The sequence below is a fragment of the Macrosteles quadrilineatus genome, unplaced genomic scaffold, assembly GCF_028750875.1.
Source record: "Macrosteles quadrilineatus isolate MER2022 unplaced genomic scaffold, UCM_ALF_1.0 Scaffold_3__2_contigs__length_128488019, whole genome shotgun sequence".
Taxonomy (NCBI): domain Eukaryota; kingdom Metazoa; phylum Arthropoda; class Insecta; order Hemiptera; family Cicadellidae; genus Macrosteles; species Macrosteles quadrilineatus.
This window is the reverse complement of record NW_026542596.1, coordinates 70091373-70117966: the sequence shown is the minus strand read 5'-3', so window position 1 is coordinate 70117966 and position 26594 is coordinate 70091373. Positions and strand designations below refer to the sequence as shown.

General features: G+C 35.8%; 2 protein-coding genes across 2 annotated transcripts in view; one reads left to right on the top strand and one right to left on the bottom strand.

Moving 5' to 3' along the window:
- The window catches only part of LOC128988768 (autophagy-related protein 16-1-like), a 204403-nt gene that overhangs the window by 57706 nt on the left and 120103 nt on the right, over nucleotides 1-26594 (bottom strand). The window lies entirely within an intron of this gene.
- The window catches only part of LOC128988767 (uncharacterized), an 86251-nt gene continuing 74929 nt past the window's right edge, over nucleotides 15273-26594 (top strand). Inside the window, exon 1 of the mRNA XM_054410385.1 lies at nucleotides 15273-15335. The gene's annotated coding sequence lies outside the window, so the exon portion shown is untranslated. The remainder of the gene's footprint in view (nucleotides 15336-26594) is intronic.

Sequence of the window (26594 nt, the reverse complement as noted above, 5' to 3'; positions counted from 1 at the left end):
TATGCAGTTATACAATTCAATAAATAGATATTTAACAGAAAAATGTATGATGAATAACAGATAAATATATAAATAAACATTTTAAGAGTTTAACACGACAAGAGTACAAGAAACACCACTCAGTTTGCATGGACTATAAATATTCTAACCTATCTATACATAACAAATTGTAAATTGTTCTTGTCATTGGGTGTTTACTATCGTATCAAGTTATATACTTGAGTCAAATGTACACTTCTTTACTAACATTAAGACAGATTTTAATGTAAAAGTATGTCAGAAATTATAAATCCATTGATAGTGTAATACAATACGTATTACATTCAAGTATCGGTAACAGTTGCATATATGATAGTGTAAAAAGAATCGTGTTATTCCCTGGAGATGTGCTAACATTTTTCGAATACATCTCATGACTAGTGCAAAGTTCAATATAATGATTACCAGCTAAAATACGAACTAAAATCAAATGTACGATTAGTATTTAAACCCAGCTCGTCACTGGGAATCCCCACATCCACCAATATTAGAACAGAAACAGTAGGGATCATAAACATTAACAGATTACGTAAATGGTCCGAATACTATACCAATAACCTTAAAATATCGTTTTGAAATTTTAATGGTTCTATATAAATACTATAATGGTAAATTTTGGTCATTTATTTATGTTTATGATCCATACCTTTTCTGCTCTTATATTCTTGTCCTGACCTCTGCTAAGTCGGCTATTGTAATGTGAAAATAATCTAACCGTCAAAGCTACTTGAGGTGGTGAATCGGGCGTTTTATCATCAGCACTATCACTCCAGGGCAGCACGGATCTAGGATGAAACCGAAAGCAGGCCGAGTGTGCCGGTCCCATTCCAACCTTTGTCAGGGCCCACGACAGACTCAACGTCAACACTTCAACGGGTCATCCGTTGTCTGGACGTCGTGAGGCGTTGATTGGCCGATTGTTTCACTAAATCAAATCATGACTGAATGATTTTTAGTCACATGAAACGATCAAATCGGTTGAAAATTAGTTCTGGAAGAAATAAATGCAATGTGATGTTAAACCTGGGGTTTAATAAGTCACTGTTTGTTCTCAAGCGTGTACTGATGAATTGTTTGTAATCAGCTGAGGACTGATTTGCGTTTATCACTGTCTGATTATCATTTTATGTATCATTTACACCATCTCTTATATTAATACGTGTCTCTTATATTAATACGTGAGGGCTGCTTTTGTGAACACAACCCCTCCCCTATTTGTGGACCAATTTCAACGTTTAAGGTGTCAAAAGATTCGGCCCAATTCGTAGTTTTGCATTAAGGTTTTAGAATTTAAAAGTTCATACCCTTAAGGGCGTGAGACCCTTTCAAAGGTCGGGTTTTCACCATAAGAATTACGTTAAACAAATAAAAAATAACAAAAAAACTGCTGTATATAAAAAGAAACTCACCAGCTTCTTGGGAGTAAATATTAATGTTTGTAATATTCATGAGGTTATAGACCAATCCAAACAGTTAATCAGTTTTGTTGGAAAAACATAAAATTTCTTGAGTTTAAAGAAGAAATATCGAAAACAGGAGGAGGTTAAGAGGAAATCTTATACGTATGAGAAGACTATGAGAGGCCTGGCCTAACAGTAAGGAATCTAGATACACAATCACTTGGAGAGATGAATAATTTTTACCAACTTATTTTGCAAGTAAAAAAATCACGAAGAATATACAAATCATGTTGTCACAGTGGAAAAGAAAACCTACCTAATGTCAGATTAAATGAATACATGCAAGAAATGGTTACTAGTAACAGCTATAATTCGGGAAATATTTCTATAAAACACTAAAAGATAAGGCCGGCTTCTGAAAAAAGATAAAACATTTTTACAATAAGTGTTTATTATTTCAACCCGTTATTAATAGAGTGAGTATTTCAATTATTTTCATAAGCATTGAGTCTTCTAAACTTATCGAAATCGAAAATTATGACTGTTATTACTGCAGTTTTAAATAACAACGGTACTTGACATTTGCTCGATTTTGAGCACTCATTGAAGAAGACTGTTATTTTTTTAATAACTCCTGTATAATACCGGTACTTGACAATTGCTCGATTTCGAGTAACACGCACACTAGTACCTACTCTTATAATAGACTTCATATCTTTCATGTCATACACAAATGCTTTTATTTAATAACGAAGAATTACACTTATATGTATGATCGCATAAAATGAAGTAAGGGTCGTGCATTAATTGCGCCAAAGAGTTCCTTAATCGCACCAAGCACTCAAAGGGTCCCAAACAATGTTCCTTATTGCGCCAAGCCCAAGCCTGCTAGGGGTGAGTTTCCGGCAGAAGGAATAACCTCTATTACGTGTCATCCTAACCAAACCTATTTTAACTTAACCTAACCTACTCAATTATACAGAAAAAAAGGTCCGCCACTTGCGGCCAAGTTAATGAACTTTTGGTACTCCCTGGAGTAGTTAGCGCAATTCAAGAATACCCGGATTCCTGACTCAAGTCAGTTGGCGCAATTAATGCCCACCCGAAGTATAGTTTATATTAATGTTCTGGTGACGTAGTTCTAAAGGATTATCTATTACTTATTTAATACGCAAGCAGGATTTTTGTGACAATTACTCCTCCGAAACTACTGAACCGATTGACATGTTTTTGGTGTCATTGGAAAGAGCGTAGCGTGAAGTTGTGCAGGAAACTTTCTTTTTAGGTAAATAATTAGAGATTGAGGCCCTGGGGCCCTTTTAAAATCATCGGAAATTATGACTGTTATTAGTTTTTAAACAAGTCATTTGTTTATTTGTAACTCCTCAACTCATGTACTTATTTGAAATTGCTCGATTTCGAGCAACATGTACACTAGTTAAAAAATAATTTAGAAACGTTCGTGGAAATGCCAATCACCAAGAAAATCTGTTTTGAAGTTTAACCAAGAAAAGTTATTTGCTATCCCGACAAATTTCAGAATATTGTAGAATTTGTTATATTCGCTGGACCAACATGGATTTATTTTTAACTAGTTAGCCGCCCGTGCTCCGCAACGGGAATATTGTCAAATCAAATCAAATAAAATCAAAATCATGTTTACTTCAGTAAGGAAATACATTGTTACAATACTTTGCCAGTAAAAATTTCATAGTTATGCAATGATATAAATTATTAAAATAATATACTAACGTAGTCATTAAATATGAAATGCCTCTCACATAGGCTACTACCCGTGCGTGAGAGATTTCCGCTATCAGAAAATAATAATATTACAAATTGAAAAAAAAAATAGATAAAATAAAAGACATAATAATTAACAAAATACTGTTTATCTTTGTATTTTATTTAAGGATTGCTTTTTATGAAGTAGAACGGATAGTTGGGCCTGTATAAACTATTTATGTTAATCAAACCAATATATTAGTTTAACCAAATGAATTTTTTAAATTAATTCGAGTTACATTTGAAAAATAAATGGTGTGTGAACTGCACATATTGATAACCTAATAAGCTACTTATGCTATGGAGATAATTTGTTAATGTATATTCCCACATTCGTTGTTGTCTTGTTCATTACATTCGTTGTGCGGAATAAAGATAGTAATTTTAATCACGCATCAGCAGTTGGCCGCATTTCACGGATCTTTGACCCATTCTGTGAGTAACAGCTGCGTATACGTCGTATAGGCTATAATATAAAGTTGGGCATACTTTGGTTCAATGTTAGAGGGTATTAACGAATCCGATGGTAAACGGAGCCCCGGATCTTAAAATTATATAGACTACCAGAATGATGATTCATCTAAGTGAGACTTGTAAACTCACTGCAGAGTTGTAAGATCTTCTATTATTCAAATAGTTTTTATTTTGTTTCTTTTACTTTATTTATAGCCTATGTAGTTCATGTTGATAAGATTTTCTATGAACTCAGAATGTCGATAAGGAGCTAATCTTACCTTCCCCTTGTGACAACATAAGGAGAAAATACTTGTGTCTTTTTTCAAAAGCTGATCTTTTTTTAGTGATTTCTACAAATGTTTCCCACTCATAGCCGCATTAGGTTGTCTATAATAATGATATTAAATGGAAAAAAACATTCTATTTCTTCTACTTGGTTGTGTTCTATGACTTTCCTATGTTTTTATTGTTTGCAAATCGGTTCTGTCAATGATTGCTCAAGAAATGTAGCACAGTGTTAATTCAGTTTTATTTTTAGTATATCAAATTGTCCAGGATTTCTTGCTTTATTCCATTGTAATAATTACACCAACCCAAGTATCGTCTACAGATGCAATACGCCAAAGAATATCGTCTACGTTCAACACGCCTACATACAACCTCCAAGAAGTGGTAAAAAAGGCAGAAACCAACCCATAAAATTGATATAAGTTAACTCTAAAAGAAATAATTTAAGAGTTACCGGTACTGTGATATTAGGATTTTCCACTGATTTGGTAATAGAACATAATATTACAAAACATAACACGATGCTGAAGAAAATCAATTTTAAAATCAGAAAAAAACTATTGCAAATACTTTATTTTGACAAATTTAGTAAATCACAATTTAAATATTAACAGCTGTTTCATTAAAAAGTAGTGCAAAATTATGCATATGGTCGTAATGTAAACAATTATACAACAAATTATACATACAAATTAAACATATGTAAACAAATCTGCTGAGGAACTTTAAAGTCCTCTGGGGCAGAGCCCCGAGGAAATTTACCTCGTTTCTCTTTTGATAGCTCATCTACAGGCCAAGTCCTTTCTTTGGACACCCCTGCCAAGTTTCTACGCCCAGCCGTTCTCTCAAATTAGCTATGACAAAACCCTGTTTGTTCCCTCCATAAGAATAACATGGGATGGGAATTTTAAAGGCCACTGGGGCAGAGCCCTAAGGGAATTTACTACATTTCTCTTTTGATGGCTCATCTACAGACCAAGACCTTTCTTTAGACACCTCTACCGAGTTTCTACGCCCAGTCGTTCTCTCAAATTAGCTGTGACAAAGAAAAACAGTTTCAAATTAATATATAGAATACCGAAAGTATAAAAATAATAACAAATGTCTGACAAGCATTAAACAGCTGACAAATCATTTATAAACTGTGTATTATAATCTTCAATAAGAATTGTATTGACTCGACCTTAGAAGGGCTATAGTGCTTAGCCCTTAAAAAACGTAAGTTCTAAGGAAGTTCGGCAAATCTACGCATTACATCCTTTAATTTAAGACATACATCTTGTAGATCGGTCCAGTAATAACTGAGAAAACAGTGTTACAACTGTGTATTAAATATATGGATATAGAAAAATAGCTGAAAATCATGTAGAAAAATTCTAAATTCTCGAGTCATTTTGTTCTGCTATTGTCTACGTCTGTGGTAATTTTTCGAGGAGGTATAAAGGAGGTGCACAAAAGTGTTTTGGGAAAACGGTCCAAAGCCTATTTGTGAATGTGTCGGGAATTAAACCCGTCCCTCAAGCAATAAGTCCAAGCCTCTAACCTCTAGGTCAGCAACACACCCTAATGTAGCTAAGACCAATTAACATGCTTAGCTAATACACAACGAATCACGGCTACGTCCAAATTCACCAACATTTTTGGGGTCGTTTCTAATGTCCAAATTCACCAACTTTCTACCTGGAGCAGGTACGATATTTCTCCCGGCGGGCGGGGAAGGAATTCCGAATAGTTTGCCCTCGCCTGCTCCGTCTCGTCTCGGCGAGAGTGTACTGCTTAGCCCTAATAGTACTGTTTAAGCTGTGATTGTTTCAGGCAGCTTTAGGTTAGGTTAGGTTAGGTTAGGTTTGGTTAGGTTAGGTTAGGTTTGGTTAGGTTAGGTTAGGTTAAGTTAGGTTAGGTTAGGTTACAGTACACTCTCGCCGAGACGAGACGGAGCAGGCGATGGCAAACTATTCGGAGGGAATTCACAAATGAGAGAGAGTAGAAGCAATGCGGCGAAGAAATGAGGATTACACAATCATTGTAGAACATTACGGCCATTAGCGCCAAGAAATATTGGCAAAAAGCAAAAGAAACTCCAAGCTAATTACGGAAGTATTAAATTATCACTTTATTGACGTCAATTTGTTTAATCTTGGCTGACGAATAGCTTTAGCGAGGCGTGGCAGATGGGAGCGTGACCGCCAGCCTGGAACATTTATTCATAGGTTCTGTCTGACCAGTGCAACCAGACGGGGCTTGAGGTAGATCTCCAAGCCAGGAACTCAACGTTCAACATCTTTCTGTAGTATTACAACAGTCGTTCTAGCCTGGAATAGTTAAAACGTTACTTCAGGCAAGGCCTAGAGTTTCGTGGCATTGTTATATAACTTATGGTGATTGGCTGGATTTGAACTAGAGACCTCTGGGATTGACGTTCCAAAAGTGACATAGCGATGATTTATATTGTGAGGGCTTAACTCATCTTTTTGCTAGCTCACGGTTATGTGCGATAGTACGAATTGTTAATACACTGCAATAATGAGTTACACGTCGAACTGCGAAACTAGATTATTACATTAAAATTACTTCTACTAGCAACAATTTAACATTTTAAAATATTTATTTGTGTTAAATAGGTTGTTTCATCGTTTTAAACCTTGATCTAACTAGCTTTAATGTGTTTCCTCAGTAATAGCAATAGCAATACAAAAACGTGTTGTCTTAACGTAGATATCTTGATTACAAAAATATAAATATATACAAACACGCTTTCATGAATAAACTATCTTTTACGGTTACTAAATTCGCCAGTTAAGTAAGTCTTTTGACGAAAGGAACAAACATGATTTATCGTTTATTAAAACGTGTTGTGTCTCACTCAAACGACAAAATGTCACGATTAATAATAGTTAAGTTTTGCATTTAATGAATGACACAGTCAGGTTCTACTCGCGGTTTTTCGTCGCTATGGTGATAGCAATGCAGTACTGTGTAGTGTGTTTGTGTAGGCCTACACTACACAACAGCAGAATCACTGTAGTGTGTGAGATGGTTGCCTATTCTCCTCTACACGGCGCTAGCCTCTATATTGCGTCCGCTGCATTGAAGGCACTCCCCACGCAGACCAGACCGAAGCCATCTGCGACGGTCGCCTCGCGTCTATACATCTCAGAAGTTTACAAAGTTGTATATTTTTAGGTGTAAGTCTAGATCTAACATTACAGGTTGGAATTTTGTCTAAATCGACATGATACAAATTACGGGGGTTACTGCAAATTTTGTAATTTGTACGTTTAAGCCTAAGAAAGCCAAAATAAGTCTTATCTAAATCAGTCTTTCGGTCACCAAGAGCCTAATTACACTGCCTACACATGAAAAACTAAGACACAAATCAAAATAAAACATTCCCGTGTCCACTAAATTGGTCAGGATGTCTTTAGTTATTAAAACGCTTCCTAACTAATTTGTAAATGAAATAACAAACTTCGAAACCCCAGTTTGTACGATAATTATCACTCCTAAGTTTTAGTACATATGTAATTTTTTTTACTAATCTCCTATACTATCCTATACTAATATAATATACCCCATCTACGAAATAACGATCAGCTACTTGAAGAACGATTATCTGCAAAGAAGCACCGATATGTTTATGTAATGGGTGGTTTGCAGCTAGTTTATTTTAAAATTGCAATTTTGTTTAGTAAATTTGTGAAATTCTTTGTGTTAGGGCAGCATAAGACTTTCTACGAGCCACAGTTTAGATGTTTTTACACAATTTAATTATGGATACGTATCAGTCGACTAAATGTTATGATTGAAAGTACAATTGTCACTTAATATAGTTACAATTAATCCCCATAAAAGTTAGCACCTTTTCTGGAAACCATTTTGTTTACTCAAAGCAACAGCCTTAGCAGTGTTAATTAATTATGCATATTTGCATTTGGGAGGCTTATTTTCTGTCTTTTTGTTAAAACTACAACTGAGTAGTTAAAACTGTGTAAAATTCAATTTTACCTTAATTTATTTTCACTATATGCCAATTTTAAAGGGATATCAGTTATACTAGACACAGACAATTGCATCCAACACAAACATATTGTTTAGCATCTATCTGCAAAAAACAAAGGTAGCCAAGGTAACAATAGTTCGATAATTGAATATTCTAGTTCTTGCCACTGGGAAATACACCAAAGAACATATTGTTATCGCAAAGACGTCCCTGATTAAAAGTTACAACACTGCCTCATAACAATTCTACAGTGATCACGAATTACAATGTGTATGGTTTACATCTGTTGCAATCTTATGTAAAAGAGTTGGTCATACGAGGGGGATTTTTACCTGTTCATTTGCTAAAAACTAAAAGTGTGGTTCCTAAAAAAAATCAGTAGCTTTTTGATGGTTCCGGAACCGGACCCAGCTGTTCCTGATTAGGCTTTAATAGTATATTTCGTACCTAGGGCCGAAAATGAGGTTTTGCCGGCTCGAGAACTTAAAACGATCGAGAGCTGCAAAACCATTTCGGTCCGTGGTACGAACGTTATTTTTCACCACACTATACCCTATTACCACTATTCACAACGATAATAATGCACACTGATAGTCAACACAACTACAACTTTAAGGTTATGTGAAGAAATAATTTGCGGAATCAGCAAAAATAATAATAAATAGTTGCTAGGCAGCGGTAACAATAAAACAATTAAATGCTATGGATACTGATTGTGTATGCATTCATGTTTAAGAAAGTAAGTGGGCAGCTGATTTTGCGGCCGTAGGGATGTAAAAACCTGCTCGGTCCCCAAATAACGATGACAGCTGGCATGGCCAGAAAACCGTAACTTTCAGCCACCAATTAACGTATGTAAAGCAGCTAAAAACATCATAGTGTGGTGAAAATAAATTATCCTGACTAATGGAACCGCTGATCTTACTCAGATACAAAGCTACACAGATCTCACAACATTCTACACTCATCCTTCACTCATATTTGGGTTAAAATACGCACCTAGGTGGCGTCCCCATCTCAAAACACTGATAATTGACAAGTGTGAATTTGAATTGCTCAATATCAGGATTTAAGATCTTTTAAAATTATTCATAACACAACTCATTACAAAACTGATCATTAAAACGCAAAATACTAAATACTAACCACTCAAGCTTAAACACAGATCTTCTGCAATACATTAGTACTACACTATGCCTAAATTAAGCATACAGCTAAGTTTAGTAATTGTAAGCAATTCAACAAGGAAGTATGTATGTATGCGGCAGAGCGGAAGGATCTATAAAGGACGGAAGTGGCGAAATCAAAAAGACATAATAGGTTGGAGAAATCAGCAAGACAGGAATGAGAGAAGTGAGAATCAGACAATGTGAAGCAGTGGACAATGGAGAGTACGTGAATTGGGGGACAGCGGGACACAAGTCGGCGTCGATGTGGGGCGTCTGTCTGTGTAGCTAGTGCGAGTGTCGTACAAGGGAAATGTATTTAATGGTACGTCTGGAGTGGTGAGGTAGAGCAACAATCAAAATGTCGTAGAACAACAATTTAAGGTCGTGCATTAGTTGCGCCAAGCCCAAGTAAGGTAGGGGTGAGTTGCCGGCAGAAGGAATGTACTTTTTTACGTGACAACTTAACTTATCCTAACAACCTAATCTAACATCAGAAGGAAGTAGGTTACAAGAATACGTGTACGGTATCAATTGGCTTACTAAAATAAGAACACTCTGAAATTTGATATTTTGCTTGTTGGGAGCACTATTTTAATACAAGATTTACATGTATATTAAATCATTTACTGATTACAAAAAAAGTGTCAAGTACGAGTATTAACAAGATGCCTAATTGTAGTTATTTTCTACGTGACGTAGATTGTTAACTTTACATCACAAATATGTGTTAAAGTAGTCAATTGACTTTTGCTCAGTGAGTATCGCCTTTGTTTCTTATAGCCCGAATAATTTATCAACATAATAAATCTTCGTTAAAATTCAAATCACTAAAGGTATTTCTCAACTACTCATGCATACAGTAACTACAATTCACACTGACCATGACCAACATTAAAATGAGACTCAAGTAGTAAAGCACCATACTAGACTGCATCTCATCGTCATAATCATGAGACAAATAAGATGTGTGATAAAAGTGACAGTGTTTCTATAGGGAGGTGAGGAGGAGGTAAGTACTGTTAGATTCACTGGGCCGTGGCTAAGCGGCAACATTAGCGACCAAATACATTAGCAGCAGAGGACCGTGTCACCACAGCCTCCTAAACCGTTCTTCTCATCGACACTCGAAAGAGACTGTGCCAAAGGGATAAAAAGGTTTGTCCTTGTAGGATTTGAGTCATATTTTTCAGGTTGCGTTGTATTATTTTTTTATCAATCGATACAGTTGACAGCTTATTTATTTTCCGATTTTCTTGCTTGGTTGTAAGATTTCACGATTTTTTTGTATTTTAACGACGTATTTTAATATTTAACGTACACGTTGCAAAAAGTGTATGAAAAACTAACTTCTTGATTTAATATTCGTGTTGCTTGCAATAATACGGATGGAATAAAAACCATTTGTCTTCCACAATGTTTTTTAAGTACGTCTTGTACATTTACTTTCAGTATTAATACTGTTTAAGAATATCGAAATAAAGTACATAACTGAAAACTATAGCGAACCATACGAATAGCATCGACATAATTTTTTTTTCTAACTTATAGGTAATCTATGGACTTCCCTTCGGTGACTAAACGTTGTGAACAAAACATAAATAAAAATGGTATTGACTACTGCCTAACTAATAAAATTTACTCGATTCCAACAAAGCTGGTAACAAATTGGTCTGGTCACTCGTCATAATTGAGGGCCGCAATTAAATTGATTTACTGACAACAAACGCTTAGTAGTTAGCTTGAGGCGCGGTTTGAGCCGTTCACTTCTGCAATTGGCGAATTGTTTCGCTCTCCCGATTGTTACTCTCCCGCCAGCCATCTTCTAACGGGCTGCACTAAGCAGTACAAATCTATGTTGGCCTATAGATAGAGAATGTTGTGACTTTTTCATTTAAAGGTCCCACTACTGTACAAGTGACAATATACTACTGTTTGTGCGCTAGTCTAAACACAGTACTGTTACGGTACAAAACACAGGGCCAAGACGGATTGACCACATTGATGGGACAGAGGAAACAGCTGGAAAATGAGTATACCCCCAATTTATAAATAGAATAGATTTAACACTAGAAACAATGTACATCAAAGTTATATATGCCATTTTAACTTTATTGAGTCGTTTTGTTTTAATTTCTTGTAAACAATGTCCTTCAATTAACATCCTTGGTATACTTGACATTCATTGAGCCGCATGAACAATCCATTGAATACCCGCTTCAGCATTTTTTTTTTTCAATTTCTTACGTGATTCTTGGCTTTGGTTCTATTAAAACCAGTACTTGGACTTGGACTTTGACACCCCTTTAAAATGTTATGCAGTAAAAAACATTGTTATTTAGGTTTATGCAGTAATGGTTTGTTGTTAACTTAAACAAACCCTAAGAAAACACGCGTTATTAATTTTTTTATACCACCAGTCTAGTTCTCTGCTACCGATGTTTACGAATTTCAATGAAACAGAGTTCAAAAAACCATACAAAAATGGGTTTTTATATAAGGAATCTATAAGCATTCTAACCTCACAACAGGTTGAAGTATTCCACTAACTGTAACAACGACACGAATCCATTACTGGAACGATCGTAAGAACGTAACCACATACTTCACTGTTTAACGTAAAGGAGTTGATTAATAAAGCATATCAAGATCGTTGAACCCGCTAAGCCTTATTGAACAGTTTTTAATGGAGCCATACGGTAGATGACAACAACCATTTCCTGATACTATATTGTACGTCCCATTTAGATACGTTTTTATCAAATGATAGCGGCGCTGGCTGGATGTAATTTTATTTTATGACAATATTACCATGAGTATGTGGGTCGATGAGTGTTTTGTGCACCTAATATACTATAGTCTGTATGAAGGAAGATACCTCCGGACTCCGTCTACCTGGGATTGACCCAGCCTATGTAGACCTAGCCAGGAGACTGGTTCCATCATACAGACTATACGACCAGCTAAATAACTAGGCGAGGGCCTAAAAATATTATTTCAGCTATTCAGTTTCGATGACATAATCTTACTATTTTACATCTATACTATAATAAAATAGATAATAGACTGGCTGCTTTCCCATCAAGCAAAAATTACCAACAAAAATTAATCTACAAACATTTTACACAAAAAAATAGTACACGATTTATTGTAGGTAAAAAAAGTTTTGATTTAAACTTACACCGCTAACTCCGGGAGGAAAAATGAACTTTGGACAGTACACACAGAATGGTCGCAACGACAACGGTAAGAAAATCACCAAGATTACATGTGATTTGCTTACTTTCTTTGATGCAATTATTGTTAGAGTGTCAAAGGTCACAGAACTAATCACATTAAATAAACTTGAATATCTTGTAAGCTGAGTGACAGGAATATTATGGCGATACTTGTAAGAAGCAAGTCGTTCAAAGGACTTTATTCTAGGCTAATACACCGTTGCGATTCACAGATTAAGCTGCTATAAGTTAACTAACAAGACATTTTATAGTACTTTACCATAGCATATTTCATAGAATACAAACGCAACACACCAAGGAACGACACTGTGTTATAGTACAAGAAAACTACAACTTAATACAACATTAAGCAACTAGAACAAACCAAAACAACCCCGTGAGTGCAGGTGAGTTCAATGACCTGAGTCACTATGATAGCAAGGTGAAGGTCGTGATACGACCTTGGTTGGAAACGACCTTGGAACCACTATCTATGAGGCAGTGCACCCAAGTCTCCGCACCGGCTAGCTGCACGCACTGCACCGTGTTTTATATGATATTATTATGAGTCATTTTATACTTTTTTATTCACATTTTGGATTTTCCTGCCTCGGTTACAGGTCGTCCATAGAATTTTGCAAAGTTACCTGTAAAATCGTTAGAGTTCTGGATCAATCGATTTTTTCCGGAATACTTAACTGTGCTATAAGTATTCTGTGCAGGTATTTCGGTGCTATGGATTTGTTATAAGAACATTTTAAACATTGGTAAAGGCAGGAAATTCATGAAGATATTACATGGTTACGTTTTGTTTTGCGCCTAACTGTTGGTTACACAAGAACAATCTTCCGTATAAATTGTGATTTCAAATAGTAATTTAAATTGTCCATCAGGAGAGTGGGAAATAATTTCGATGTAGTTTTATGGACACTACGTATTTCTTCTGCAATGGACTGTTACGCCAAGACCTATAAGAGATGTTTTATAATTGACAGAATAACTGTTTTCAATTGCAAGCCGAAGTGATAGAAGTACGTAGCGAATGCGTGTTCATGACTAGAAACGCTCCAGGCTTCTTCATGGACAAGTCTGGTTCGAATATGATATCCCATGAGTTATTACTGTAATACCTATCTATACTTAAGTGCATGCAACAGCAATATACCATTTATATAGCAATCAAGTTGTGTTTATAAGTCGAAAATTATAGAGCTGTATTAAATATTGACATGTAATATTTTTGTACAAAAATGTATTATTTAGGTATTGTAATACACTTACGAATTGTAATTGTAATACAATTCGTAATCCATTTACGAAAAGATAAACTACATAATTACTATTATATCATCAGGTTCACGGTGAAAAACCATCCCATTTCAATTAATTATTACATAGAAATAATTATTTTATCATTCTAAAATGTCCACAGTACCTTTACTCACATTTGTTCAAATCGAAGCAGTAGAAATTCCTATCAAAGAATGTTTCTCATATCTCTTTATGCAATACAAACTATAACTCCATTAATAATAACTCCATTAACCTTAATCTAAAAATCTATTTCAAATATTTTTTATCCTCAGTGCCAACACTAAGAGAACACAAAGTTTACTAATAATTTTATTTATTTATTACTATTTTTTTATATTTTGTGGTAATACCAGACGCGAAAGCCTATAAATTAAAACTTCACTCATCAAATTCCTTCAAAACCGTTGAAATAGGCCTAGGTGACTCTTCATAGCCTCCCATAGTGTTGAAAAGCACTTTCATCCTAAAATGAGCTATAACGATTGGATCACCTCATTATTCACTCTGATTATAATATCGCATTAAACATTGTTAAGCACTTTTTCATAAATTTGAGGAACTTTACAACAATTTTCTTTTAGTTTTGTTTTATCACCTTCAATGTACCTCTTCAGTCAGTTTGTATTTCAGATCTTTTTTTTTCTTTCCTTTCATTCAGCTTAATACGTTTCCATTCTTTTCGACCGTTGTTATTATCACACTTTCAACCCCTTTGTATATTTCAACTTAAACGTTCTGAGTTTGTTTTTAAAATTTAAAGGAAGCTTTTTTCTTCTATTGTGTGTTGTAACACTCTCTTGTCTTCCTAGAGTTTGGTTATTTTCCTGCTTATTTTAGGTAAATGTGTCCAAATATGACACCCCAAGATTTACGTTTATTTTTTTTCTTTAAAGTACCACCCCTCAAAAACTTAGAACCTCTTGATCTTCTAACCTCTTGATCTTCTCATCTACGTATAAATCTCATAGAGTATGTCCCTAAGTACATTCTCCATGCACATAGCGCAATCTATCCCCTAAAAATTTGAGTATAGTGGTGGTTGAGGGTTTTTAGAAGTACTATGTCTAACATCTACTGCCTGCCATCTGTTAATTAGATCACATGTTGCAATCATTGTTATAATCTGTTTACATTTTGTTAGTTCCTTTCTCAGCCATGTTCAATCAACTATCGATTGTCTTTCACCTTTTTATTTCGTGAAATCGTATTAATATTACCAATCATCATAGGGTTTATGAAACCTCCCAAGATTGAAAAGCACTTTCATCCCAGAACAAGCCGTGACAACCCAATATATATTGTTATGATTGCAAAGTAAATATTGACTTATTTCAATAATACATCCACTTAACTTTCTTTTCTTAGCATTCTTCAATATTGTTCAAACCCCTCGGGATTTTCTAATAGCTAAACACTTAAAATGTCTATTCAAAATATCATTCCTCGAAAGTTCGAAACCCTTGCATATCCCTCTGTCGTGCACCGTGCACACGCCGTGAGTCGTCCCCTTGACAGACGACTGTGCCAGTGGTGACGGTGGAGGGGGCGACGGACGACGGACCGCGGCGAGCGGGCGACTCTAGGTCCACAATCTCGTCAGTTGTGCCGTGAACTTCCTCGTGGAGCGTACCTAGCAGGAGCGTAGCACGGCCGTGTAGGATATCCATTGGTGAGTCACATTCACATACTGACTAGCAATGAGGCATTAGTAGACTACGAGTTCTTTCTTTAAATCTTTAATCATCCTTTAATTAAATATAATTTTTTGAAATTTTATGTTCGATATTAGAAATTGGTCCATTTACATGATTTAAATTGTTGCGTTAGTAAAATTTGAATTACATATTTTTTCAATAACTTTTTTTGTAAGACGATTAGCATTAAATTAAATACTTCTGTTATTATGAGGATGGATGGGTTATGAGGATGGATGGGTTATGAGGATGGATGTACTTACGTTTAAATTTAAATAAAACTATATCGTTACAAACAAAATTATACATTCATACAGGTTTTTACGTGTTGAGTTAAACCTTCTAACAGTTAAAAGTCATCAGTAAAGGAAAGTGTAATTTGTATTATTTAGTTTTCTAATTAATGAATTTCATCTAAGACTTAACAGAAAACAACAAGTTAATTTGCACAATACAATATACAAACGAACGTAAACGTAAAATAGACTTCGTCAGTAATAAGTCAATTTACAAAACTTTCAAGAGGCTCTATGTTAACGCAGAACACCATTTTACAGGAACAAAGTAATTTCAACGAGTAAAATCAACTGATAACACACAACGGTTTTGCACTAAGGTACAAGCAATATATTCGCAAGGTTTACAAAGAAATACGTGAAATCAAATTAAATGGTAAATAAGATTTGCAATAAGGTTTATCAACTTTACTAACAGTTGACAACTTGTTTGATCAAATTACGTCAGGAAGCTATAGTATATTTTACGTTTCTGGCGGATAAAACTACTTAAATCTTGTTTAAAGATTTTTTTTCAAAATAATGTATATGAAATCTTTTGATTACGTTAATACTGATAGTACTCTAATGGACTAGATTTTTAAAGACTATACATAATAAAACGAATTGACTAGCTGACAACCTTATGCGAAGTTGATTAGTGTAAATTAGTCTATTAGTCTTTTACTTTCGTTTTACAGTGAAAAAAAAAACAAAGTTAAATAACATAAATAACTATATTATTGAGACATCAAGCATTTATTAAATATTTAATCTCGAAATATTTCCAAATAATGTAATTATTTAAGGTATGCACTCATAATTATTATTGTAATGCGTAATATTACGATATTTAGTAAACGTGATATTAAAAAATACTAGCTACAAAATTTGAAATTTTCTAATTTTTAATTGTACTAATAAATTGAACAAGTAGGATGGTTGAATCCAAATGAAGAAATCGTGTAATTACTTCTCAGTACTGTAGAAGACATGTAAAATCGTAAAAATACCACATTATTTATACAATAAATTAGATACGTAGAAAATAGTTGCTATAATGATATTTTCGAAATTTATCTACGATCTCTACACTAATAAATTTCAAAAACGTGCAGAGGTAAACCCAAATGTAAAACTCATTTAGGTAATTGACCTGTTGTGAAGGTAATAACATAACAATATCACATTCGTTTTTAGAGTAGATCCGGTATAGGAAAATATTAAAACAAAATTCGCTTAAATATTTATTAGAAAAATGAAAGAGTGAATTATTCTTACATTATAAACTAAATGCATTCTATAAAAACGAAATAACAAAAAATCTCGATAAAAAGTATTAAAAAATATATAAATCAGGAAAAATGTTTATGTTTTACATGGATTAAACAAAATTTACGTATTCCTCTCCAACTTAATTGATCTAAATATAAACACAAGCCGAGACCTTGGCCGTCCGTGAACCTAAGTGTACACCTAGCCGTGGCACCGGTCAAGCCGGTCTGTTGGTAACCTCGTTGCTGCTATCTTTAGTAAACATTAACATGATGAAACGTTCAGTTTACAACCAGAAAAACCCGCAATCGGTGGACGACCTCCGCGGAAACGGACGGTCTAATGGAGCATAAACGTGAAGACGTAATGTGATTAGTGAATGGTCGCATCCGTCAGATCAGAGTGTACACTTGTGAAGTAATCTGCACTCACTTCACACTATTAGTTCACTTGCTGCTGTCGATAGTGCATAATTAATTTACCATGACGAATTGTGTATTACTTTGCATACAAGTCCTAAAATAATACCAATTTCATCAGCGATGGTTCTGAGATTATCGATAGGTTCCAAAATAAAAGTTTGGAACATTGTCTGTAAATTCACTACCACTTTTTTAGGTTTAAATGTTATAACTACCCATAAATAATATTTAGGTTGCGTACGGTTGGATTAGAACCAAGAAATAATATAAACCATAAATTCTGATTTCCTTGTTTGAAGTTCATTGACCAACCCTTTGAACAACATTAATTCTGATTTGTTAGCAAAGAAATGAATTGATATTATAAGGCCTTACCTTAGCAATCAGGATTGCTAAGGTAAGGCCTTATAATATCAATTAATGTATAAGCAATCCAGAGGCTAAAATGATTGAAAGAAATGAAGTTGCTAGGGAAAATGTTTTGGAGACTTAAACGGGTGGTTAGACTATAGAGTTAATAAAATAAATTAAAAGTGCATTAAATTCTAGAAAATGTCAATGAAAGAAATCGTTTTTGCTAAGCTTCCTGTGGTTTCACTTTCAACACTTTATATTAATTGTTTTATAATCTTAATCCTCCACAAAATATTAAACGTAAAGTGTAGTAAAAACCGTAGATAATCCGTGTAGTAAAAAAAACACATCCATTTTAGCGAATTTCCCTATAGGGAAGTAGCTATTACCGTAGGTCTCATGGTAAGACTTAGGCCCGGGACTGATTTACTTTTTCATTTTAATGTCACCAGAGGCCAAAAACACCATTCGTTCAAATTTTTATATATGTATATATATATATATATATATATATATATATATATATATATATATATATAGATAGATTTATATATATATATATGTGTCCGTGAACACGATAACTTGAGTAATTTTTATCCGATTTTGATGAAATTTGGTTTGAAGGTGTAAGGCGGGATAAACTTGAAGGAGTTCGCGATCCAGCATGATCGGACCATGGGAACAGGGTTTTATGGGGGGTTTTATGGGGTAAAAATTGGTTTTTCTCACTTCTTACCCTCAAAACACAAAATTTCCCAATTTTTCTCTAAACCTCCTTAAAGAGCTTAAAAAAACAAACAATTCAGTATATCAAAGTGTTTTTGTACGGTTATTGGTTACGGAGAAAACTAAAAAAATGGTAAATTTAAAATTCCCATGTTATTCTTATGGAGAATATTGTAAAATGTTGTAGTTTGCTTGTTTATGGATATATTTTGATCAAACTTGGCAAATTTATTTATTTTATAGTAAGCTATAAATATTTTACTAAAAACACACTACTTTATTAGTTTCCTTGTAGCAGCAAACTTAGGTACTCGTTAAACCTAATGTTATTTAAATAGATCAATTGAAAATCAATTCGGCCAAATGGAAATTCGCTTAGACGGCAGGTTTGCTGCGGCGGGGGTATTTTTATATTTTTTTATATTTACAGAACTGTTAAAGTTAAATGAAAATTCTCAGAGTTGAAAATTGGCCCTAAGTTTATAAAATTTAATTGAAAGTGAACAGTCTAGACGTAGTGTAAACAATATCGTAAGTAACCCAATCACCTTAACATGCTTCCGGCTAGAATTCTGTAACAAACTGTCCTTAGGTAAAACTTTTTTTTACACAGTTCTAAAGGATATTTTACTTTTAATATTTTTTTTTTATTTTTATTGCAGTTTGAAATATTAACAAATTGACTCAAAATGACTTCAATTTTGAAACCCCTGTTTGTAAATACACTATAATACATTGTGAAAACGTATACTGTGCACTTTTCGCCCATTTGTCTCAGCCTCAAAGGGAATTTAATAAGCTTAATGTTGCCGATAAACAAGCACTGAATTGAATTTACACCGTGGTTAAAGCAAAGTCACTGCATAATGCGGGCAAAAACACCTGTAAAAACTAGATTTGTGGCGAGAGGAGTACAAGATTAGCGGTGGCGGTTCCGTGAACTTCCGCAGACACATGTCAATTAAAAGGCACATGTTGGCATGTAGCATGTAGGTGCCTACCTAATGGGGTGAACACATTGCCGCCTGCCCTCATAGGAAACACAGCCGTTCACCTTTAGGACAGGTGGTGGAAGACAGAGTAATGGATATGTCAATTCGACAATGTTTGTAAACAATTCCTACAATTTCTTCTTGGGCAATTGGACTGTAAGGTCAATTTAAAACAAAGCATGAATTGCATCTAATTACGAGGATGTATAGAACATTTGAGTAAGATAAGAACTAGACATTCTATTCCCATGTTAAAGTTGTTGTTATATTCATAATAAGTATCAACCTAGTTCAACTTAACCACCGACAGTGTACTAATGTTACTGATTTTTTTTAATACTAACAATTTTAACAAAGCTAAATTTATATGACAACGAATTGTAAACAATTGCATATTTTATGTTACACCAACTATCACGGTAACAAAAACTGAAGGGGGGAAATATTATTGAATACTGTAGAACATTCTTGGAGGTGCTAATTCATATGATTTCAATTTTAATACATGGCTACAGATGGTCGTTAAAGAAGGCTTTTCTACTTCAAATTCCAAAATCAATGATGGAACCAACTTGATTAAGTCTCACATCAATGTTGAATTCGAAACACCTCGAGCGTCATCGAACCAGATTTAAAACCACCAAAGATTGTAAGTTTCAAGGTCTTTGCACACTTTGAGTTATTTATTATTTCGTGACCAACACCCCGAAATTAAACAATCCTCACGTTTGAGTCAAAATTAAATATTTTCACACGCGTCTACTCGCTAAGTAATTTAAATATGCATAATTTCAACATTGCGTTCAAGTGTCTTCTCAAATTACAAGATTTAGCGGTTGGATATAAATATCTCAAATTGTTCCCGCTAGGAAGAAGTAGTTATAAAATACTCGGCTTCCCAAATGGTTTAGTTGGAAGTTGAGACTCCCGACTGTCGGATCTAAACATTCCTCCACACGTCAACTGATACCTCCTCTTCTTCTCTTCTCTCCTCCTCTATCTGCATCCTCATATCAAGTATCAGTACTCAGCTTGTATTCAGTTTGGTCCGCCTGTTCCGCCTAAGCAGCTCACTAGTCCGGCTCCCGTTTCCGCAATTTAAAACAGCTTTTTCGCGGTTGTTTTCGTTCTCACCAGTCTATTTAGCTTTGTGCTTAGTTTTAGTACAGAAATCAACTGTTATTAGTTCAAATTATAAAGGAGTTGCCCAATAATTAGACGTATTAAAAGTGCTTCATAGTTATTAATACATTACAATATACAAATATAATTAGGTACTCAGTTGTGCTTGACGGCTAAACACGGTAATATGGACTTTAGTATATTATTACCAATATTTGTAAATTATAGTACATCGAATGTAGATCATAATTATATTCCTAAGCAAAACCGAACCAATTAATAATGTATACTGAGTGAAGACACTAAATTTCTATAGGCAAAACAGATTATGTAATTCAAACCAAACTTGCAAATTACTAAGAGCTGCCTTAACAAACACATTACTCATAGCATTATCAACAACGCACCATAGAGCGTCTCTCGTTTTACTTTAAACATAGAAACTACCCTCACTCCAGAAATAAAATTTGCTAAGAGCTTATACGGATGCACATAAAATTACCACATCTATGGGATGAGCATAATAAATAGGATTCCGCGATGACCCTCGAGGATTTACGGGAGATTCTCGGAAAACGAAGCGTCGGCGCGGCCGGCATTCTCGCGCCGGACGAGACGTTACGTTTGTAAATGGGCATCAATTACGTCCGTTTTACGTCCGGCAAAAACCGTCCTCTCACCGGCGACGCGGCGACTCCCCCCAACGCAATTTGCCGGCCAACTTATTCTGTAATGGAGGAGTTGTCAACAGTCATGTGACGAGTAAGTTTGGACACGTGTCCTTAACCTGACATGAGTTGCCATGATAATGTAGGTATAAAGTGCTGTAGTAGAGCTACTGTTTGACAATGGTAACACTTTGCTTTCAAATAGTTGTTAAGTAGAGATAGTCCATGACCTTGTTACTTTGACATTCCAGGAGTTAATAGGTGTGATAATCCGTTAAATATCATGAGTATCATAAGCAGCTAAATTCCATGCGCTGAAGCACAGCTACGGTTTGTCAGCCAATAGCTTTTCCTTTTCAAACTTGACAGTGATTATGTGGAGATGATCCATGTCAATAACCTTGACCTACCAAAAGATGAGTGGTATGTTATCAGCTGGTGCTGCAGCACCACTGATGTTTGACAGTCAGTGATTTTTTTTCTCAAACACGACAGTGATTAAGTGGCGATTGCTCATGACCTTGAATCGCCAGAAGATAATATGTGTTATCAGCAGGTGCATCCCATGTGATATAACAGCACTACTTTGGCAACCAATGACTTTTCGATTTCAAACTTGACACTGGTTAGGTGGAGATGGTGCATGATTTTGGGATTTTGACCTTTCAGAAGACGATACGTCAATCAGAAGATGAATTCCATGTACTGCAGCAGAACTAATATGAACAGCTATAATTTAAACTAACAAGTTCGAAGCTGCGTCTTTCTAAGTTGACACAGGCCATTTGGCGTTATTGCAGCGCCACTGTAAAGGATCAGTGTTTTTCGCGAGCACGCGTATCAGTACGTAATTTGATTAAGTTAAATCCTGATCCACTAAACTTGACGAAGCGCATCGGTACACAGCACTAAATACTTCATACCATTCAATTGCTGGTTCTAATTCACTGACACCGCGAGACTAATACTCACGGTTTGATGCCAAACAGTTTGAAATGTTTGCAGCGAGAAATGCATAATCCCGTTCTTAGCGTCGGATTACGCCGGGACCGCAATGTGACGCAACCAGTATAGAGTTACGCGAGGTGGTTGAACCTATGTCGGTCAAACGTATAAGGAATAATCTGTAAAAGGAAGTGTTCACTTACGGTCAGTAACATATCAAAAAATGACCTATGGTAAGGTATTTCGATACAATTATTGTCGTCAGAATGAAGATAACGATACACCTCAGATAACCGGTCTATTACTGGGTATCGAACAAGTGGTTGGATTTTATCCAAAATCATGTTACTTAGGTGATAATTCAGTTATGAAGCTTAATATAGGACTGGGATACCGTTAGGCCAAGTGTGAGTTTATCGTTTGGCTGAACGCCAAATACTAAGATTAGCCTTTTTCTAGTCCTGAATTTATGCGCAGAGGAAATCTTACACTCATTCAATTAAGGGTTGAAAACCCGTCACAAACCAAATTGAGCTTAGAAATAACTTCCAAATTTACTATCGAAATTGAGTTAAATAAAACTATCGTTCCAAAAGTCAATTTGCAGTGCATCAAACTCCAAACCAGTAAAACATCATTCCCTCCGCAAACTAACCACATTTTCCACATACGTTCTGAGCAGTAACGGTAAGCCTAACCTAGTATAGCGACGTCACTCCATTCACTAGGTAATGTCCACAATATTTCTCCCGAGTTGAAGGTTTACCGTCCATTGATGGAGATCTGCTCGTCCACCCATGACACCGAAGACAAGCGGGAGTAAAGTACTTGGGCGATGTAAATCATATTGGTACAACTGCATCAAATTGTGCATGAAGTGGGTCGAGCAAACTAGCAAGAGGCGCCACCGCGCAATCGTAAACTAGTGGCACGTGTTATACAACATGTGAAAAGCGCAGCCATGTAGGAAGGTATATTAAAATGTTGTGAATTTTAAATAGAATGGAAAGTCGAATAAAGACACGGCCGCACTTGGTAGCCAAACATTGTAAAGAAAAATATTGTTGTATGGTGGCTTAACTTGATGGGATACGGACAATACATAGATCTTAAACATTGTTTTGGACGTATTCAATGTTTCGAGACTGAGCTGCGTATTTTATATTTCAATCACAGGGGAAGTCAAAAATCAAATAATACTTTATTTATTTGTCTAATAGCTTTGGCTCCAATAGTCGATGCTAATAGGTTCTGTACAATTGCTAATATTTGTTAGAGTGCTTTTCCAGTAAAATAATATATTTACTATCACACACGTTAAATTTCTAGGTTTGAAACAGTTGAGTTATTGTCGATCATTTGGCTAACCGGGTGTAGGCATGATTAGCAAATCTTGTAAATTCTGCTTGTATTTCGTAGACAAAATAAACAAAAGAGATTTTAAATCGATATGGCTTCGTCAACACAAATATTTAACGACTAACCCTTCTTTTCTTGTTTTAAGTCTTGGGTCGTTTTTACAATTAAATAGTTTTTGCAAAAATCTGGACGCCTAGTATGATGCCAATATGCTAAGAGTACCTATATGTGTAGTTTTAAAATTAAGACAAACAAACTAAGCTTTACATACACATTTCGGTATAAGCATTGACTATAACGGTAGAAATATTAACCTTGATCTGTATGCTGCATTTTTCGACTCCCCACCGTTAAAGTCTCCGCTGTAGCAGGTTCTGAATTCCGACGGCCTAACGGAGTGAAAATCTCCAAAATCGTAAAATACGCAATGATAAAATAAATGTGGTATTGTGAAGTGAAGAAAGGGAGTGTACAAGCCCAAAGCACGTCTCGTAACGACACTTGAGCCGTCAGTCTGTTATTTTCGCGGGAATCTCGGCCATCCGCGCCTTTACTGCATATTGGCCAGCTGTAACTAGTAACCACAGGCCGGCCCTTCGTTCTGCGGTCTCTTGCGGCTATTCTGAAGATTTCAAGAGGTTTCTTGAGTAGTTGGTAAATTGTAACTGTACTGTATAAGGTTTAGTTGTAGGTCAAGTTAGAGAGAGTTTAATTATAATGTACGTCAAACTATTGTAAAATTTTGAAATTTAGTAAGAACAGGGCGTGATGAAAACGAGTATTACAAATTGCTTGTATTGGCATATTAAATTGAGGAATCACAAACTCCTTAAAGGGAAAAGCAATTCAAATCCTTTCTATTTTCGTAGATGCATCGGATATAGAACCTGACCTTCTGGCACCGAATTCAGAAACGCTAACCACTGAGCAAGAAACATACCCAACAAACATCATAGAGCGTACTAGTGGAACATTTGTTTTCAAACCATCACTACATCAAAGGATCGTTACATAAAAGCAATGTAAAGGAAAGAGTGTTGGAAAACGCTTTAACATAAAATAGTTGTAATATTAAATTGTACATTAAATAGTCGCTGCATTTCTCCAAGAGCCACTAATGAACCACATGTGCCTTCATTCAAGATAAAACATAACACCAAACGTACACTTTGTGTTACAGTACTTCATTACCCTACAAATGTGTCACTTTATCCACTTCTATACCCAAAAATGGAGTGACTTTCCCCCAGCATGACACATTAGGAAGGCAATTTACCCCGGACAAGACGGAATGCCGACTGTGGACTGTGGGAGAAAGCTACAATAGACCGAGTGTCACGTCTGTAGGTAGCGGTTCATCATCGTCACACTTAGATTATGCAAAGCGAGTGATACTGATATTAATTTGCCGAAGATATGTAGCACATGCATCTGGAGGAGTTGGTGATCAATTAGACAATAGGAATATACGAATAGACCACACCTTGGGACAATGGCTCTCTCTTTATCTCACAACTTTGTCGGCACTCCATTGATTATTCAAGTTTATGATAACGAGGATAAACTTGAGCTTGTCATCCAATTAAGGGTGGGTTTCATACAAAGTAGATAGCAGCCTTACTTCCTCTAAATTGAAGTTTACTTTGTTGACGTTTACTTCTCTACCGTTGCATGAATGACACGTCAAAAATTCTGCAGTTGTATTCAAACCAGGTCTTTTCAACACCGTCCAAAGTAAAAGAAACGCAGTGTTTTATCTCCACGAAATTAATCATTGTTCCTTCACCTGCAGAAATAGAAAAGAACAAATAGTTCCAAACAGTGACCATTTCCTAGGGTACCATTAATGAATAAAATATTTTTACGCTTTGGCATGAAGAAACCAAACCTTATTGTAAATGTTTTCCAACATTGGCATATTGAATGTTCCAATAGATAGGTGCTAAACACGTTAGAAAGATCAACCGTAAAATTTTTATACAAGACAAACTAGTGATATAACCACCACGGATTATTTAATACTCTTATACTGCTGGAGCCAGCACTACAAGACACAGCCAATGCTGCAGTAGAAAGATAGAAGTGACCGTCGACACATGCCGCATGCCTGGTACCGCTTCACTTTGGTTCCGGCCATTACGACGACCAGAGAGCTCAGAGTCAACAGTTTTTGCCCTGCAGAGTGCAGACCGCTCCTAATGTGTGCGAGGACACGGCCAAACAGCGATTGCTTCAGTTCGATTATCGACAGAACGGCACAAGTCGCCCCGTTACTGAACACTAGCTGCAGCTTGCACTTTCTATCCACTACATACACTGCGGCCAATAAAATGTCAACCACACGTTCTTCGGTGCCAGTGAAAGCTACATTTGATCTTCGGAGACATGTGTTCAAAACCGGTGGATTGTAATCACGGAAAATCCTTTAACCATTGGACGTGGTAAACAAGAAAACATACAATAACTGGAACTCTACGATTAACCACACTGAACGCTGGCACAATAAGGATTCACATTTGACCAAATTCTGTCTTTAGATGATGATTCTACCTGATGAAGATGTCCTAGAAGCTCAACATTAAGCGGTGTATAGACGAGGCAGGGAAAGTAATGACGGCAAGTTGTTGGCTGCATGAACTTGCCAGTCACATAGATACTTACCAAGAAAGAACCCATAACATAGACAATGTGAGTATGCCGTGCAACTGGCAAGTACCTGCAGCCAATAACTTGCCGTCTCTATTTCCCCGTCTAGAGTTTAGCAGTGGCCGCTAGTAGTGACCGCTACTATGGCAATTCACAAGGGAGTTCAGTACTATATGGACGTTTCTCAAGTCTGTATCCAGTTCACTAAGTAGTCCCAACTCCCACACTGTACACAGCATGTCATGTCATGACACCCGCTCCCGCGCTCTCACCGTATACGGCCGTGTATTGAGCATTGAGCAGTCGCGGACTGCGGACCTACTTATCACCGATGTGCTGCGACAATGGCACGCGGACGTCCGACGTCCAGGAAGTAGCAAGTCACGGGGGCTAAGGGCGAGACCGCAACCATACACCATACATCGGACCCGCCATTGTATGGTAATGCTC